The sequence below is a fragment of the Trichosurus vulpecula genome, chromosome 6 (assembly GCF_011100635.1).
Source record: "Trichosurus vulpecula isolate mTriVul1 chromosome 6, mTriVul1.pri, whole genome shotgun sequence".
NCBI lineage: Eukaryota > Metazoa > Chordata > Mammalia > Diprotodontia > Phalangeridae > Trichosurus > Trichosurus vulpecula.
The window spans coordinates 275,060,997-275,078,765 of record NC_050578.1 but is presented as its reverse complement, the minus strand read 5'-3'; the positions used below and the strand labels follow the sequence as shown (position 1 = coordinate 275,078,765).

Sequence of the window (17,769 nt, the reverse complement as noted above, 5' to 3'; positions counted from 1 at the left end):
TTACTTTTCTTTTTCTGCATACTGTCCACTCTCATTTTCCTTCTTCATCTACCTTCTCCCAAGCTCAAAGTACATCCTATCCCAAGATAGGATGATATTTAAATATTTAATGATGATATTTAAAATATATTTTCTTAATTGCTTAACCAAAACTTTAAATTTCTATAGTTATATCTCCAAATTTTAGCAGAAAGTCAAATCAATGGCCGAGCTAATAAACATCTGGATAGAAAAGCTAACTATTTGATGATTGATATTGCTCAGGTACAGAATGAATAGGGTTTTCAGGCCCTCCCATCAAGCCTGCTCCATTATGTATCCTTGACACAGGCAATTTAGATAAACCAGTTGGGCATGCTAGTCACAGAATGGAAAAGATACATGTTATTTGATTAGCATAACTCAATTACTTTAATAGTCTCCTTCTGAGCAAAATCAATAAAAAGGAAACTCCCTGAAGGCAGAGACTGTTTTGTTTCTATCTTTCTATCCCAATTCCTGCACGGTGCCTGGCACATAATAGGCATTTAATAAATACTTCTTAAATTCAATTGAATTGAATTTTATCTCCATTGGCTATATTTCCAAGCCACTGACTTAGTGCCACTCCACCTGCCTAAGTCCATGATAGGAACAGTTTACCATTGTTGACTTTCAGTGTTCTGGTCACATCATCTTTGCTGAACTCTTACCTGATTTCAGTTGGGTAGAGCTCTTGTGTATAGAGGTAAAGGCAGGAAATGGCCCCTCCCAGGCAACCTTTTCCAAGAATACTGAGTATCATCGAAGTGACAGGCATATCTGAGGACAAACAGCGGGAAGATTAGCAGTTTATTCAAGCTTAGCAGGAGGCTCTGCTTCCGAAGAAGGATGAAAAGAAGGAAGGAAGGAGGGAAAGAGGAAAGAAGGAAGGAAGGAAGGAACGAACGAAGGAACGAAGGAGGGAAAGAAGAAAGAAGGAAGGAAGGAAGGAAGGAAGGAAGGAAGGAAGGAAGGAAGGAAGGAAGGAAGGAAGGAAGAAAAGAAGGAAGGAAGGAAGGAAGGAAGGAAGGAAGGAAGGAAGGAAGGAAGGAAGGGAGGGAGGGAGCAAAGAAGGAAGGAAGGAAGGGAGGAAAGAAAAAAGAAGGGAAAGAGGGATGGAAGGACAAAAGAAATGGAGGGAGAATGGAGGCAGGATGGAAAGAAAGAGAAAGGGAAGGAAGGAAATAAGCATTTATCAACTGCCTGCTACATGCCAGGAAATGTGTTAACTGCTTTATAAATATCTCATATCTTCACAATAACCCTCACAAATAGCAGTAGGTGCCACCATTGTCCCCATTTTACAGTTGAGGAAACTGAGACAGACAGAGGTTAAGTGATTTGGCCACAGGCACACAACTAGTAAGTGACTGGGGCTAGATTTGAACTCAGGTCCTCTGGACCACAGGTCCAGCACTCGATATACTGTGCCATCTTGGTGCATCCCAGGCCTGCATTTGGATCTCCATTCATTCGCATTCCTCTTCAGAACAGGGAATTTCTCAAGCTAGGAACAGTTTCTGGGGCTCCTCTATTATTGACTGTTTTTATTTTTAGGCTCTGTTCTATTTAGAAAGCAGAGTTTCACATGCACCCCTCAACACTCATTGTGCATGAAGTTAATGGGTAATTTGTCTTCCTGGAGCCTTCTCCAGGGGATTGTCCCTCCACAACCCCAGTTCTTCACCATGCTGAATTTAACTCAGTATCTTCTCATGCCTAGAGTGTTTTGTCTGATGGTACATATGTAGAGGAAAATGTGTCTCCTGACTGGGAGAGTATTAAGCACCTCTTTTTTCATCTTTGCAACTCCAATATATCCCATATACTGTGGGCATTTAATAAATATTGAGTTAATTTCAAAGTTTCTCACCTTGAGGCACAAACATGCTAATGATGATCATGGATCGAGGGAGAAGTGTAAAGAAAATTAAGGTGACACAGCGTCCCAGGTAAGACATGCTGATGGACGCCAGCAGCTTTCCTGGAAAATATGTAAGTGCAAATATCATTTGGACCCAGTAAATGCTGAAGCCAAATTTCTGCAAGTCCAAACCTAGTCCATAAAAGGAGAAGCCACAAGCAAACCTGGAAGTAGAAACATTTATTATAGGCTAGACTGTGGTAGATATTTTAATTTTTCATTTCAACGGAATGAAATGACTCTTTAGCCATGAAATAGGAATGGTCTTATTCCGGGACTAAGTTAAATATTAATCCCAGAATCTCAAGCAATTTATATTTCCCATACTGACAAGATTCTGAACCCCAATTTTTCAGGTTTATCCATATGCAGAACAATAATGCTCTTAGTACCTGAATTAAAAGAGTGACTACTTCTGGCTCTTTGTGAGTCCTTTGGATACTCTGGGTGCAGAAAACTGGCTAAAAAGAAGACCTACTCACCACTCAAGCATGACACAGAATGTGGTCTTTCGTATTCCTGGGGTCTGGACAAGGTCTGTGAGAAAAGGGGAAGCCTTCACATCTGCAACATCTTCCTGAAGGTAAGACATCACTACCTGGCCAGGGAGGAGGGCAGAGGAAGGAGATATTTGCTTAAATCATGGGGTTTTGAAAGAGGTGAGGGATGGAGGGAATCACTGGTCTTATATCAGCTCTCCTGACAGAGATACTGTCATTGTAAGAAGCTATGGTGACAGTCAAAATGTCAACATTTACCTACAACCATCTGGAAAACTCAAGCCATGCCCTCCCCATGGTGTCAGCCCACCCTAAGATTCACCCATCTTATAATGTCATTGCAGGCACCATGGAAAATAGAATCTTAGATCTAGAGTTTGAAGGTTCCTCTTAGACTTTCCCATTGAAATGCTTTATTTCACAGGGGAGTGTGGAAAATATTATACTATTTTATATCATTTTTGTAATTTCTATAAGGCTTAGGGCCTGAACTACTTAACCAGAAGAAAAGCCTGATCCTAACAGTCTCTTTGTTCTCTGAGTAAGCTCAGAGATATCTCTATCTTGTATCAACAAATCCAGATGGAGTATTCCTTGCTCTGTCCATGGCCATTAAGGGTGAAAACCTTGAGCCCAGACACTATCTTGAATGATGTGACTTTTTCCTTATCTTAATATTTTATGGGCATATACTATGTTGTGGAATGTTAATGGCCAATTAAACACAGAGATCCTGGGGCTACAAATCCAATTGACACTTTGACAACTATCTAATTGGTTGTATTTACAATCTATCCCATTAAGGGAAATCCTTGTCTTTATGGTCAAACACAGCTGAGAATCATAAATTTTAGTAACATGCTGAATTGTGATTGTTCAAAAGAATATAAAACTTGTTCATGTTTCTGTACAAATCAGTCAGGCATTCTCTGGCTCAATCTCATACATGTATGTCTGTTGGCTATGCTTATGGGAATTTATATAAATAATACAATCTTTTTATTATCTAGTCTGTTGTTTCCTTTAACCAACATCTTAAGGTTCACAGGAGGAAACTAGATTAAGTAACTTGCTCAATGTCATGGAAGTGGTAAGCAGGAGCAGTGGAATTTGATCCTAGGTCCTCTGACCAAGAATCTTTCTACTATCTCACACTATGGGCCACACTTCTACTTAGCCTTTTCCTCCAGAGAGGCCACTACCATAGTCCCAACCAATACTATTCAAGGACTGTTATCTCCACACTTTGAAAACAGCAACCCTTGCTTCCTGTTTTGGTCTATGACTAGAAGGAAAGTTTGAACTGTCCCTTGGAAAGTTTCCCAGCTTTCCATTCCAACTATTTGATACCTTAATGTCAGAGGTCAACTTTATGAGTCTTGCACCCCTGGAGCCAGCTTTCTACCCCTTTATCCAGTGTACCCTACGGTCAGAAAGAAGCATTGAGTCCCACCTGCACACCATCAACTAAAGCAAAAGCATCGAGAAAACAAGTCAAATTGTAAACCTGCCAAAACAATTTAAGAAGAAATGTTCCCCTCCAATATTTATGGTCCAGAATTCTGAAGTCTCAGCTAAGTATCTGAGCAAACATATCATAAATTCCATTTCCAAATTTTGACAATACCTATAAACTCAGTGCACAATTTGTTTGGCCACCAACCAATCAATGGACATCTACTTTGTTTGCAATATAAATTCTGTATAAATCTTAGGCATTAGACTTTACCAAAGATATCTACTGCAAAGATTCCCCCCATCCAATTAACTGCTTTTCTACATCTAGCTGCACTGGTTTTGTTTATGCAAAAACTTTACAATTTTACATAATTTAAATGATCCATTTTATTTTACATATTCATATCTTTTCATTGTTCAGTTAAAAATTTTCCCTTAAGATATTTCCGTTGCTAAGTAACCTTAGCAAGTTGAAGACAGAAAGAAATGTTCCTTATACACCAAAATATTCATAGAAACATTTTGTAGTAGAAGAAAACGGGAAACAAAGTAGGTGCCTATTGACCATTTGGGAGCTAAACAAATTGTGGAATATGAAAAATACAAATAATTTTTACAACAGAATGTTCACTAGTTTTATCCTTAACTCTCTCTTTTTGTATATGTTATTTAAGGTTATAAACCACCTACAGCCCTTTTTGGAAATAGTTTGGGGTGGAAATCCTAAATCAACAATTACTCTGGGAGAGGATCTGGGAAGATGGTGGAGTAGGCTGGAAAACTTGCAGCTCTCCAAATTTCCTCCATAAAAAAAGACAGAACACCCCTCAGAGAGAATGTAGAGCAGGAGAAATAAATAAAATTTGAGGTAAAGCAGATGTCCTCTTAGGACAATCTAGGAAGACCCCAGGAAAAACCTGACCTTCTGAGGAAGATGCTCAGCCTGAGTGAAGTGCAAATACCTCCAGGCCAATGCTGTGGAATCTACAAACAATGAGCCCTGGGGACGGCTGGGCTAGGAGGCAGCCTCAGGCTCAGGAGCTTTCATCTCAGGGACAGTGTGGGGGTCAGAATGCTGAGTAGAAGATTGAAGAACCTTCCTTTGTTGAGGGATACCAAGCACAGCTGTGCTGACCAGAGCAATCCTGGGCTGTGGCTGTGGGGAAAAGGAGCCAGCACAAACCTAGTGAGTGCAGTGGCAGAGGGACAGAGACCCTGCTGGATGTGGGCACTTGCAGGAGAGCAGAGAACCTGGTTTCAGTTCCAGAGCAGAGAGGACAGCTGTAGTTTGCAGCCACCTGAAGGACTTCAGGGAGCAAGATCATTCGTGGGACAGTGTGGCTGGGAGCCCAGCCATAGCTTAGGAGTGGAGTGGAGAGACTAAGGTTGGGCCCCAAGATAGACCTCAGAGAATAACAGTAAGAAGGGCCTGAGGTTTGGGACATCATTGCTCATACCTGAGGCCTAGAACTTGATCATACTAATAGCTGCTAAAAAACAAAATAAAACAAAATGAAAATTAAAACGAGTAAGCAGAGGAGAAAGAACCCAACCATAGATAGTTACTATGGGGATAAGGAAGATCAAGGTTCATATTCAGAGGTAGATAATGGAGCTATAAAAACTACTCCTTTTTCAATGGGAAACATCAAATGGTCTCAAACACAAAAAGAGTTCTTGAATGAGCTTAAAACGTACTTTAAAAATCAAATAAGAGAGCTCGAGGAAAAATTAGAAAAAAAATAAGAGTAATCCAAGGAAATCAAGAAAATTATGAAAAGAAAGTTAACCAACTTGAAGTAGAGAATCAAAAACCCAAGGAAGAATATAATTGCTTTAAAACTAGAATTGGGCAAGGGGAAGCTAGTGATGCTCTAAGACAGAAATAATAAAATAAGAAATAATAATAAATAAATAATAAATGTATTATAATAAATATAATCTATAATAAATATGTATTAGATATATAAACAATATAATGAATAATAAAAATATAAATAGTAAAATAAATAATAAACAAGAAAACAGAAAATAATAAAACAAAATCAAAAGAATGAAAAAGTAGACGAGAATGTGAACCATCACATCAGAAAAACAACTGATCTGGAGAACAGGTCAAGGAGAAATAATATAAGAATAGTCGGACTACCTGAAAATTACAATTAAAAAAAGAATCTTGATACAATATTACAAGAAATTATCAAGGAAAATTGCCCCAAAGTGCTAAAAAGCAGAACTAGAAAAAAATCTACCAATCACCACCTGAAAGAGATCCCAGGAGGAAAATTTGTAGGAGTATCATAGCCAAGTTTCAAAGCTCCCAGAGTAAGGACAAAATATTGCAAACAACAAGAAAAAAAAAAACAACTTAAATATCATGGACCTACAATAAAGATTACACAAGACCTAGCTGTTACTACATTGAAGAACCACAGGTCTTGAAATACTATATTTTGTAGAGAAAAAGAGCTGGGGTTATGACCAACGATAATTTACCCAGCAAAGTTAAGTATAATCCTGAATTTAGAAAAATAGATATTCAATGAACTGAAAAACTTTCAGGTACTTGTGACAAAAACAGCAAAACTTAATGAAAAATTCAGCAGATAAGATCCAAGAGAAATATAAGGTAAAGATTAAAGGTAAACATTAAAGACCAATTATAAGGGACTCAATAAGATCAAATTGTTTACTTCTTGTATGTGAAAATGTTGTCAGAACTCCTATGATTGTCATCATTACTTGGGTAGTTTGAAAGAAAGGCTTGGGCTGAGCTATGTATAATGGGATAATTTTAAAAAACCTGTGTAGGGAGAGATAAAAAGAAGTACTTATAAAAATGAGGTATAGAAGGAAGAATTGATACAGAAGAAGCTAGTGGAGGGGAGGGTGGGTACTGCTGGAACCTTACTCTCACTGGGATTGGGTTAAAGAGGGAACAACATATATATATATGTATGTGTGTATGTATGTATGTATAGAAGAGTACAAAAGTCTTCTAAATTTAGAAAGAAATAAGAGGGCAAGGGGATAGGGTAGAGGGAGAGGATAAAGAAAGGGACTCAGGATAGGTTAAAGAAATAGAAAGGCAAGGTAGCAGTAGAAGTAAAGCAGAGGAATGAGGAGGAATAGGAGTAGAGTGAGAAGGATAGTGAGAAAAATGAAAAAGAGGAAAATACACCAGTAATTGTAGCTTAGAATGTAAATGGAATGAATTTACCCATAAAATGGAAAAAGCAGAGTAAAAGTCTGAATTCAACAATATGTTGCTTTCAGGAAACACAATAAAAATGAGAGATACACACAAGGATAAAATAAAGGGCAGGAGTAGAATTTATTACGTAAAAAAGGGGGGGGTAGTAACCATGATCTCAGATAAAGTTAAAGTTAAAATAGACTTAAGCAAAAAAGAAAAATAGGGAAAGTATACTATGTGTCAGCAATATTATTCAATATTGTTTTAGACCATTTAAAAAACTAGACAGCATAAAACACCTGAGAGTATACCTGCCAAAACAGAGCCAAGAACTATATGAAAATAAACATAAAACACTTTTTATACAAATGAACTAGATCTAAATAATTGAAGTAATATTTATTGCAGGTAAAGCCAATACAATTTTTAAAAGGACAATTTTACCTCACTGATCTATTTATTTAATCCCATCCCAATTAAATTACTAAAAAATTATCTTACTGAGTTAGAAAAAATAATAGCAAAGATCAAGAACAAAAGGACAGGAATTTCAAAGAAATCAGGGAAAAAATTGAGGGAAACTTTCATAGACAGTCTCTCAGATAGGATGTGATTGGTTTGGAATATTACTGTAGCATAGGACGTGATGAGCTGGCTGACTCAGAAAAACATGGAAATACTTGGATCTATGAAGGAAGATGCTCTCTACTTTTAGAGAAAGAGATGACAAGTAGAAATATGCCTAGTCTGGTCTTACATCTATGTGTATGGGTGTATATGTGTATGTATGTGTATGTTTATAGATATTTATGCATATGTACATATATATCCATGCTTAATTGTAGCCTTCTTTGTGGGGGGGGGAGTAAAAAGTGCGCAGCAGAAAACAAAATAAAACTTACAAGGAAGCAAAGAAAATTTGAATAGCTTGGAAAACAATGTGTAGTATTTATTATATAGGCTTTTTTTACATGGAAATTTATTGTTTTATATTGAATCCTCTCTTGGGTTCTGTCTGCTGTGTACATTGCAATGTTCTTTTTTTTCATTTTGTATTTAAGTTTAAAATGAATAAAAAAAATTTTAAAATAGAATATAAAAACCAACTATGTACTCTTAGGAAGAAGGTTGGAGGTGCAGTGAGGTTTTCCCTTAGTCTTACTTCTGGAGTGAGTTTTCTCCCCTGCTCCTTCTCCCCATTTATCCATGCCACCTTCTGAAGACTCTTCACGGCTGCATGAAGTTTGTTATGGATAGTGAGCCAGCAGGCAGATTCTTGGAAAACCCTGATACAGAAATGAGAGGAAAGAAAAGCCTTGAAGATAGGACCCAAATGAAGCAAGGCAGCCCCGTCCCTAAATCAGCTAGAGTTACCAATGGGTCAATTCCAAGGATGCAGTCAGCATTAGGAGGCTATTGGGTTACTTTCCAGACTGCTTCCTCACACATATAGGATATGTGTTCAAAGGAAGCAGACCCCAGAATAAAGGAATCCCTTTGTTAAGTGAACTCAATTCCTAGTTGTCCCTGAGGCCTTCTGTTGACAAAGAAATGCCTTAGAGCACAGATAGAGCTAGTACTTTTCCCCACTTTGGCCTTCTTGGAATACCTAGATGGCATTAAAATTGAAATGCCCACTTGGGACTCTTCAGGACTAGGAAGAAACCTGGGCTTCTAAAGGAACTGGAAAGTTAGCTCCTAGTCACTCAAAGAATGCCTATTAATTGATCCATCAATCAATCAACATGAATCTTTAGGGGCCTATTATGACCCAGTGACTGTACTAGGCACTAAGAAGAAAAAGATGAAAGCAAAAAAAGTCTATGCCCTTGTAAAGTTTACATTCTACTAAGAGAGGCAACGTGTGTGTGCAGATAAAGGATATATACAAAATAAACAAAGCTAATTGGGGGAGGGGTCAGTGCCATTCAGAGCTGGCGGAATCTGAAAGGGAGCATGTAAATACTGGTACTTGTGCTGAGTTTTGAAGGAAACTGAGAGTCAGACTACAAAGATTGTCCTGAAAATATGGCACCTCAAGGTTCCCAAGAGCCCAAGGTATGCAGGTTAATGACCTCTTAGAGTCCTTTATAGATGGGCCCCAGCCTATCCTGGTCTACAAAAAAAATGTATTAAAAGCAATGGGGGTGTTGGCTGGGCCTGATCTGGGACACATTGAATACTGATTGATTCTTAACTATGGATGAAATTCAGCTAGACCAGACCAAACAACCCTGTGGAGCTCTCATGGACCCACCACAGCCTGATGCCAGCATCCCACATTACAAAGCAGAAACTTCTCTGCACAGCTCAAGGTGAGTGAGGAGAGGGGCTTAGGACTGCAGAGCAGCCTTTCTCAGTGCCCCATTCCTCCCACAAACCCCTACTTGGCAGCCTCTGCACTATCCCTTTACCCCTAGGCTTTTGGACAATTGTCTCTCTGTCCCATTTACATACAGGCCATAAAGAAGAATGATCCCAAATGAGACTGAAGTGGAAAACTGCAGTCAGCGCCATTCTTGGATCAGGTAGGCCCATCCAGACAGGATGATCTGTCCAGCAGAGAAAGCATAGGTATTCCAAGTGTGCACTATCATCCAGCTCTTGAGAGGTGTCCACTCTAAGCCTTAAGATAAAAGAAAAAAGTGAGGACTGCATGGAATATGGAAAGAATGGAACAGCAGGCTTAACAAACCCACACTCCAACTGGATGTGAGCCAATGGTTTAACACCAAACATTTCAATAAGCATTCATTGGGTGCCTACTATGCACCCAGCACTGAAGTTACAAAGACAAAAATGACCCAGCCCTTTCCTTCAAGGTGTTCACATTCCTCTGCATGAAATTAGTGCATGTGTCAATTCCATAGACATTTGTTAACTCCTACTATGAGGTGAGCACACAGTATCTCTAGCTTCAAGGGACTGACATTCTAATCAATTAATCGATCCACCAAGCAGTCCACAAGCCCCTGTGCCCCAGGCACTGTGCCAAGACAATGATACAAAGAAGAAAATGAGACGGTCCCTTCCCTCAAAGAGCTTACATTCTACTGGGAGAATACCATAGAAAAATAGAAACAAAATATTAAAAGGCTTACTATGGTTTGCTTTGCCAAAATGTGCCAGTTCTTTGCCTGACCAGGCTCATAACCACTGGCATTCAGTTTTACTCCCTTTCATATAACAAGCAGGGTTTTTTTTTTCCTATGTGATACTCAGTCAGAGGGCAGTGAGAGTGATTCCTGTGCAAGATACTCCACTGAAGAAAATCAAAATGGCATAGCTAGCAAAGGTGGGCATAAAGGCTGCACAGGTCCCCACAATGGTGGCCATCAGAGAGGACCACAGCAGCATTGTCCTCCTCCCAAACCTAACCACAAAGAAAGACAACTGTACCACTGAGCAAGCTTCGGCCATTTCTTACCCACATATCACCCTGCTTCCCTTACTTTGTTTTTCCTCTTAGGCCACTCTCTCTGCTCTGTCCTGCCCCATTTAGAAATAATTCATCTCTCTCCTTGGGAAAGAAAACCCTAATAAGATTGTCTCCTCCCTTTTCCCTAATCAGTATTCACCTATCTGTGGACAAATATATCATCTGGCAGGTAATCAGGAAGCAGAGCTGCTAAGCCTACCCATCAGTAGCCCCTACTTTCCAAAAGTATCTCCCTATTGTTCGTGGCTGATGAGTCACCATTTGAGATTCAGTCCTTTAATTTGGGATGCTGGCATCAGATCTAACTGGCTTTCCTCCATACTTATTTGTGGCAACCTAAGATGTACTGATTTGGTGATTTCCCAAATAAGCTCTGGGCACAATGAGGGGTGTGTGTAATAAGCCAAAAAGGGAAACTGATCTTTTGGGGTCTAGTTCCTCAAACAGGACCTGGTTCTTGTGAATCCAGAGTTTGGCAGGCCCTGGGTTACAGTGATAACTTGCAGGCCATAATGGATAAAGGATCAAGGGATATGAAAAGACAACTCTCTTTCTACAAACCACTGTAGGGCAGACCTTGTACATGGACACCCTCTCTAGTCTTCTACTTGCATTGGGGTCCATCTTAATTAATTTAATCCCAAATATATTTAGGAAAAGTTTATATTTTTTCAGTCCTTATTGAAAATTAAGGTGTATCAACTGATACATTAAATGCAAATGATGATCAATTGGGAACAGATTAACTGGGTTGATTTTTTAGAATGAGCAACATTAACATCTTGAGAGGGTTTGGGTTTTTCCCTCCCTCAGAGATTTCTTTCAGTCTTTTTAGGAAGTTTTTAATTTAGCTCCCTCAAAGGGTATTTAAGCCAGCTTACCAACCAATAGATGAGAAGATTAAGAATGGTCCTATATCAATTATTTATTGATCCTATTGACAATCGATTGATTTTGTCCTGTAAATGTTTTTGTTCTGTGACTACCTAAGTCCTGGCTCTTTGTCTCTGAATTTAGTTAAGAGTTCAGCTGGCTTGCAATAGGTTTAAAAATCCAACCCTTCTTGACTCAAGGAATTTAAATAATCTTGGGGGATATGTGTGAAAACAAGGGAGTCAGGCCCAATAACTTTTTTTAACTTTATTTTTAATTTATGGAATAAAACAAGAATTTCCCCGACATCGCACAATGTAAAAGACAATTGGACATGAAACTGCAAACCTACCAGGTACAACTTGCTACTCCCTTTAAATAAACAACAAAATTATCATGTAAATTCTTTTTCTTAATTTCCTACCCCCACCCCCACCCAGAGATGGCTACCATTAGATGCAAACAGGTATGTGTGTGTATGTATGTATATGTGTAAAATTATTCTATACCTGATTCTATTTATCAGTTATTTCTCTGGATGCAGACAGCATCTCCCTTCACATGTCCTTTATATTTAATTTGGAAATTTACAATCATCAAAATAACTTCTTCATTCAAAGTTGTTCTTAAAATAATGTTGCTAGGGGCAGCTAGGTGGCACAGTGAGTAGAGCACCTGGCTCTGGAGTCAGGAGGACCTGAGTTCAAATCCAGCCTCAGACACTTTGACAAACTTACTAGCTGTGTGACCTTGGGCAAGTCACTCAACCCCAATTGCCCTGCCTTCCCCCCTCCGAAAAGAAAAACAATATTGCTATTACTAAGTACAATGTTCTCTTGATTCTGCTCATTTTACTCTGCACTATTTCATGCAAGGCTTTCCATGTTTTTTCTAAAATCATTGAGTTAATCATTCCTTATGGCACAGTAATATTCCATCACAATTGTATACCATGACTGGTTCAGCCATTCCCCAACTGAAGAGTATCCGTGCATTTTCCAGTTCTTCGCCCCCATAAAGAGAGCTGCTATAAACATTTGAGAACATGCAGGTTCTTTTCATTTTTCACTTACCTGTCAGACAGTATGCCCAAGACAACACTTCCTGCTTGCTGTCCTCCCATGAATATTGTCTGAACTATTGATTTCAGTGGCTTCCGACCACACACCAGGTCCCACTAAGAGAGAGGTGAGCAATGAGAGAGAGAGAGAGAAAGTGAGGATGTGATCCCATGTGGAAAGCCTGAAAATTTAGAATACCTAAACAGTTAGCAGATTTGGAACAAATTTAGTCACACGAAATTGAATAGAGATCAATAAATAAATTAATTAATTCTTATACTTCACCTTTACAAAGCAAATGGAAGGAATGAAGTTTGGCTAGATGGCAATGCATCTGAAAAAAGGATCTGAGAATTTCAATGAACTCCAAGATCAATTGAACAGCAGGAAATGACAGCCCCAAATAGTGAACGCCATCTTCAACTACATTAAGAATGCAATCAAGGGCAGAGCCAAGATGGCAGCTGGAAAACAGGGACTTGCTTAAGCTCTCCCCCAAATCCCTCCAAACACCTGTAAAAAATGGCTCTGAACAAATCCTAAAGCTACAGAACCCATGAAATAATAGAGAGAAACAAGTCTCCAGCCCAAGACGGCCTGGATGGTTGCTGGGAAGGGTCTATTGCACTGTTCTGGGAGCGGAGCACAGCCCAGTGTGGGCCATACCAGGACTAACCAGACTGGGAGTGGGGTGAAGCAGGCCTCAGGGCCCTGAATCACTGAGCTGTGGCAGTTACCAGACTTCTCAACCCACAAATGCCAATGACCACAGAGCAGTCTAGTGGGAAAACTGCTGGATCTGGGTGAGAGAAGTTCAGGGTCTGGCCCCAGAACCAGGGTGGTGGAGGTTGCTTGGCAGCAGCAGCAGGAAGCTCCTATGGTGGCTTCCAGAGCTCTAGCACAGGCTGCTTCCAGAGCTCCAGCACAGGCTGCTTCCAGCCCCAGGCCCACCTGGTGGGAGGAATCAAGCAGCAGATCAGAGCAGAAGTGTAGGGGTTCATTTGCTGGTGCAGAGGTAGGGTTCTCTTGCTTTGCTCTGCTTGGTCCTGGGTCACAGTCCTGGTTGGTGGTTCTTGGGGGAGGAGGAGGGCTGGTGTGGCAGAGCTTGCAGTGACTGGGGAGTAGAAGTAGCTCTGAAAACAGCAGTGCAAGGCCCCTAAAGCTTGGGAAAAAGTCCTCTCTACTCTAAAAGCAGTCATACCCTAACAAAAAGCTCAAGGGTTAAGTAGTTGCCTGGGAACATGAACAGGCAGCATAAAAGGACTCAGACTATAGAATCTTTTTTGGTGACAAAGAAGACCAAAACATACAGCCTGAAGAAGTCAACAAAGTCAAGGAGCCTACATCAAAAGCCTCCAAGAAAAATATGAACTGGCCTCAGGCCATGGAAGAGCTCAAAAAGGATTTGGAAAAGCAAGTAAGAGAAGTAGAGGAAAAATTGGGAAGAGAAATGAAAGTGATGAAAGAAAACCATGAAAAACAGGTCAATGACTTGCTAAAGGAGACCCAAAAAAATAATGAAGAAAATAACACCTTAAAAAATAGACTAACTCAAATGGCAAAAGAGCTCCAAAAAGCCAATGAGGAGAACAGTGCCTTGAAAGGCAGAATTAGCCAAATGGAAAAGGAGGTCCAAAAGACCACTGAAGAAAATACTCCCTTAAAAATGAGATTGGAGCAAGTGGAAGCTAGTGACTTGATGAGAAATCAAGATATTATAAAATAGAACCAAAGGAAATGAAAAAGTGGAAGACAATGTGAAATATCTCACTGGAGAAACCACTGACCTGGAGAATAGATCCAGGAGAGATAATTTAAAAATTATTGGACTACCTGAAAGCCATGATCAAAAAAAGAGCCTAGACATCATCTTTCAAGAAATTATCAAGGAAAACTACCCTGATATTCTAGAACCAGAGGGTAAAATAGAAATTGAAAGAATCCACCAATAGCCTCTTGAAAAAGATCCCAAAAAGAAAAATCCTAGGAATATTGTCGCCAAATTCCAGAGTTCCCAGGTCAAGGAGAAAATATTGCAAGCAGCCAGAAAGAAACAATTTATTGTGGAAACACAATCAGGATAACACAAGATCTAGAAGCTTCTACATTAAGGGATCAAAGGGTCTTGGAATATAATATTCTGGAGGTCGAAGGAGCTAGGATTAAAACCAAGAATCACCTACCCAGCAAACCTCAGTATAATGCTCCTAGGCAAAAATATATTTTCTTTGAGGACTTTCATGCTTTCTCAATGAAAAAACCAGAGCTGAATAGAAAATTTGACTTTCAAATACAAGGATGAAGAGAAACATGAAGAGATAAACAGGAAAGAGAAATCATAAGGGACTTACTAAAGTTGAACCATTCTGTTTACATTCCTACGTGGAAAGATGATGTGTGTTATTCATTGTGTAATTTCTCAGTATTTGGGTAGTTGAAGGGAATATACCTATATATAGACAGAGGGCACAGGGTGAGTTGAATATGAAGGGATGATATCTAAAAATAAAATAAAATTAAGGGGTGAGAGAGGAATATATTGAGAGAGGGAGAAAGGGAGACATAGAACAGGCTAAATTATCTCACATAAAAGTGGCAAGAAAAAGCAGTTCTCTTGGAAGGGAAGAGGGGGCAGGTGAAAGGGAATGAGTGAATCTTGCTCTCATCAGATTTGACTTAAGGAGAGAATAACATACACACTCAATTGGGTATCTTACCCCACAGGAAAGAAGGAGGAAGAAGATAAAAAAGGGGGGATGATAGAAGGGAGGGCAGATGGGGGAGGAGGTAATCAAAAGCAAACAATTTTGAAAAGGGACAGGGTCAAGGGAGAAAACTGAATAAAGGGGGACAGGGTAGGATGGAGGGAAATACAGTTAATCTTTCACAACATGACCATTATGGAAGTGTTTTGCATAATGATACATGTGTGACCAATGTTGTATTGCATGTCTTCTTAGGGAGGGTGGGTGGGGAGGGAAGAAGGGAGAGAATTTAGAACTCAAAGTTCTAAAAACAAATGCTCAAAAAAAAGTTGTTTTTACATGCAACTGGGAAATAAGATATACAGGCAATGGGGCGTAGAAATCTATCTTGCCCTACAAGAAAGTAAGGGGAAAGAGGATGGGGGAGGGGGTGACAGAAGGGAGGGCAGGCTGGGGAATGGAGCAATCAGAATATCTACCATCTTGGAGTGGGGGGAGAGTAGAAATGGGGAGAAAATTTGTAACTCAAAGTCTTGTGGAAATCAATGTTGAAAACTAAAAATATGAAATAATAAAAATATGAAAAAGAAAAAATTAACAATTAAAAAAGGAAAACAAAACAAAAAAAGTATGTGATCAAGGCAGTGGGGTGGTCCAGTGGATAGAACACCAGCCCTGGAGTCAGGAAGACCTGAGTTCAAATCTGGCCCCAGACACTTGACATGTACTAGCTGCATGACCCTGGGCAAGTCACTTAACCCCCATTGCCTCAAGAATCATGGAATCCAAAATGAAAGGAACATTGGAGGCCATCTATTCCAACCCCCTCAATTTGCAAATGAGGAACTGATTAGTTTGGCCACTAGAGCCAAGCAAGTAGGATGACTGCGTTAGTGTACCTTCTATTAGCAGAATCTGACCCTCTGAGACCTGGAAGAATTTGCCAGTCCCAATTTAAGATGGACCCAATTTATGCAGAAGACTAGATGGGGTGTGTATGCACAAGTCTGCCCTCTGGTGGTTTGTACTGAGAGAACTGCCTTTCCATATCCCTTGGTCCTTTATCCATTATGGCCTGGAAATTACCACTGTAACCCAGGGCCTGCCAAACTCTGGATTCACAAGAACCAGGCTCTGTTTGAAGAACTTGACCATGAAAGATCAACTTCCCCTTTTGGCTCATTACACACACCCCTTATTGCGCCCAGAGCTTCTTTGGGAAATCTCCTCTACTCAAAGCTAGAGTGTGGCACAGACCATTCCTGGCTTTCCTCTTTTCTATCACAAATTTCATGGTCCCATTGTATCTGCTTCAGCAACTGGTCTCTCTATATTGATTGAAAACAATTCAGAGACTGCTCAAGCTATGTACCCCTTGAATGGGACCCATCAAGTCAGGGACGGCTCTACACCCCTTGCCAGCAGGAAGCAGTGTCAGAAGCTGAGACCTTTGCCCCTTACCCCAAAGGAATTTGGGTTCCATCTGTTTGAGAGGGGAATGATGGGGTATAGGCTCTGGGAGCTCCCTTGAACTCCCCTTGAATCTCCCTACCCGATGAGGTGTTTGCCTAAGGCCATAAGTCTTTCATTATTGCCAGGCCCAAATCTCTGTTGCCTTTAAACTAGCCTAGCCCTCCATAGTCTCTCATCTCCAAGAAGCCTTCAGCTATTTCCCACCTTTAATCCCATTCTCTTGGTTCCTAGAGTTTGACCTCTAGTCACCCCAGTCCCTTCAAGATCTTCCTTAGACTCCTCCTCAAAACCCTCCTCCCATCCCCCCTGAACCACCCCTAGATCCCTCCTATAGTCTTTCTGTTTATAAGATCCCTTTTGCCTCCTGGAAGGTGCTCAGATTCCATTTAGCTCAGCTCAGATTGTTCTGGCTGGCTTGTCAATGCAAGCATCACAAAATGGTGAGATTTCCTAAAAGTCTATCCAGTATGGTGAATAATGATGTGATATTTCAACAATCCGGCTAGCAGCTGTTGTGGGGGGTGAAAGACCAACACAAGACCAACAACAAGAATGCTACCAGCATGCTGCAAAAGCACAGGTTCTTTTGATCTGCTTTAATAAGGAAAGCAACGTTAAGGGGTTGACAAGCTTAACTTTAATTCAGTATACAAATATCATTCATTTAGTTCAGGGGAAAAAGCCATCGCCCTGAACTTCAGAGCAAAATACAAACATCGACAGACAGACCTTGTCTGATTCAAATCCCAATACATAGTTACCAGAGTTTAACAAAGTCTCAGCATCCAGGTTACAAGCTGGAGGGCTCTTAGCTACAGCTGCCCGGAGTCTCCTTATCAGCAACACCACGAGTGAGAGCCTTGTGCAAATGGCTCTGTCTTCTCTTCTTAAAGCATTTCAGATGTCATCAAACCCACCTGAATGACCAGAACCTAAGCTCCTGTGATTGGCTCTGGAGTTAGCACCTCCCCTTAGTTAGCCCCACCTAAGGCGGGGACCTTAGTTACCAATCCACACCCACACAGGTTCCACACCTAATAGTGGTTTGGGCCTGGGGCTTAGCACCTAGTAAGGCTCAATGAAATACACTGAATTACTCAAAGGAAACAAAAGCCAAAC

General features: G+C 40.2%; 1 pseudogene; it reads right to left on the bottom strand.

Moving 5' to 3' along the window:
• LOC118855217 overlaps positions 1-17,769 on the bottom strand; it is a 62,646-nt pseudogene that overhangs the window by 23,178 nt on the left and 21,699 nt on the right.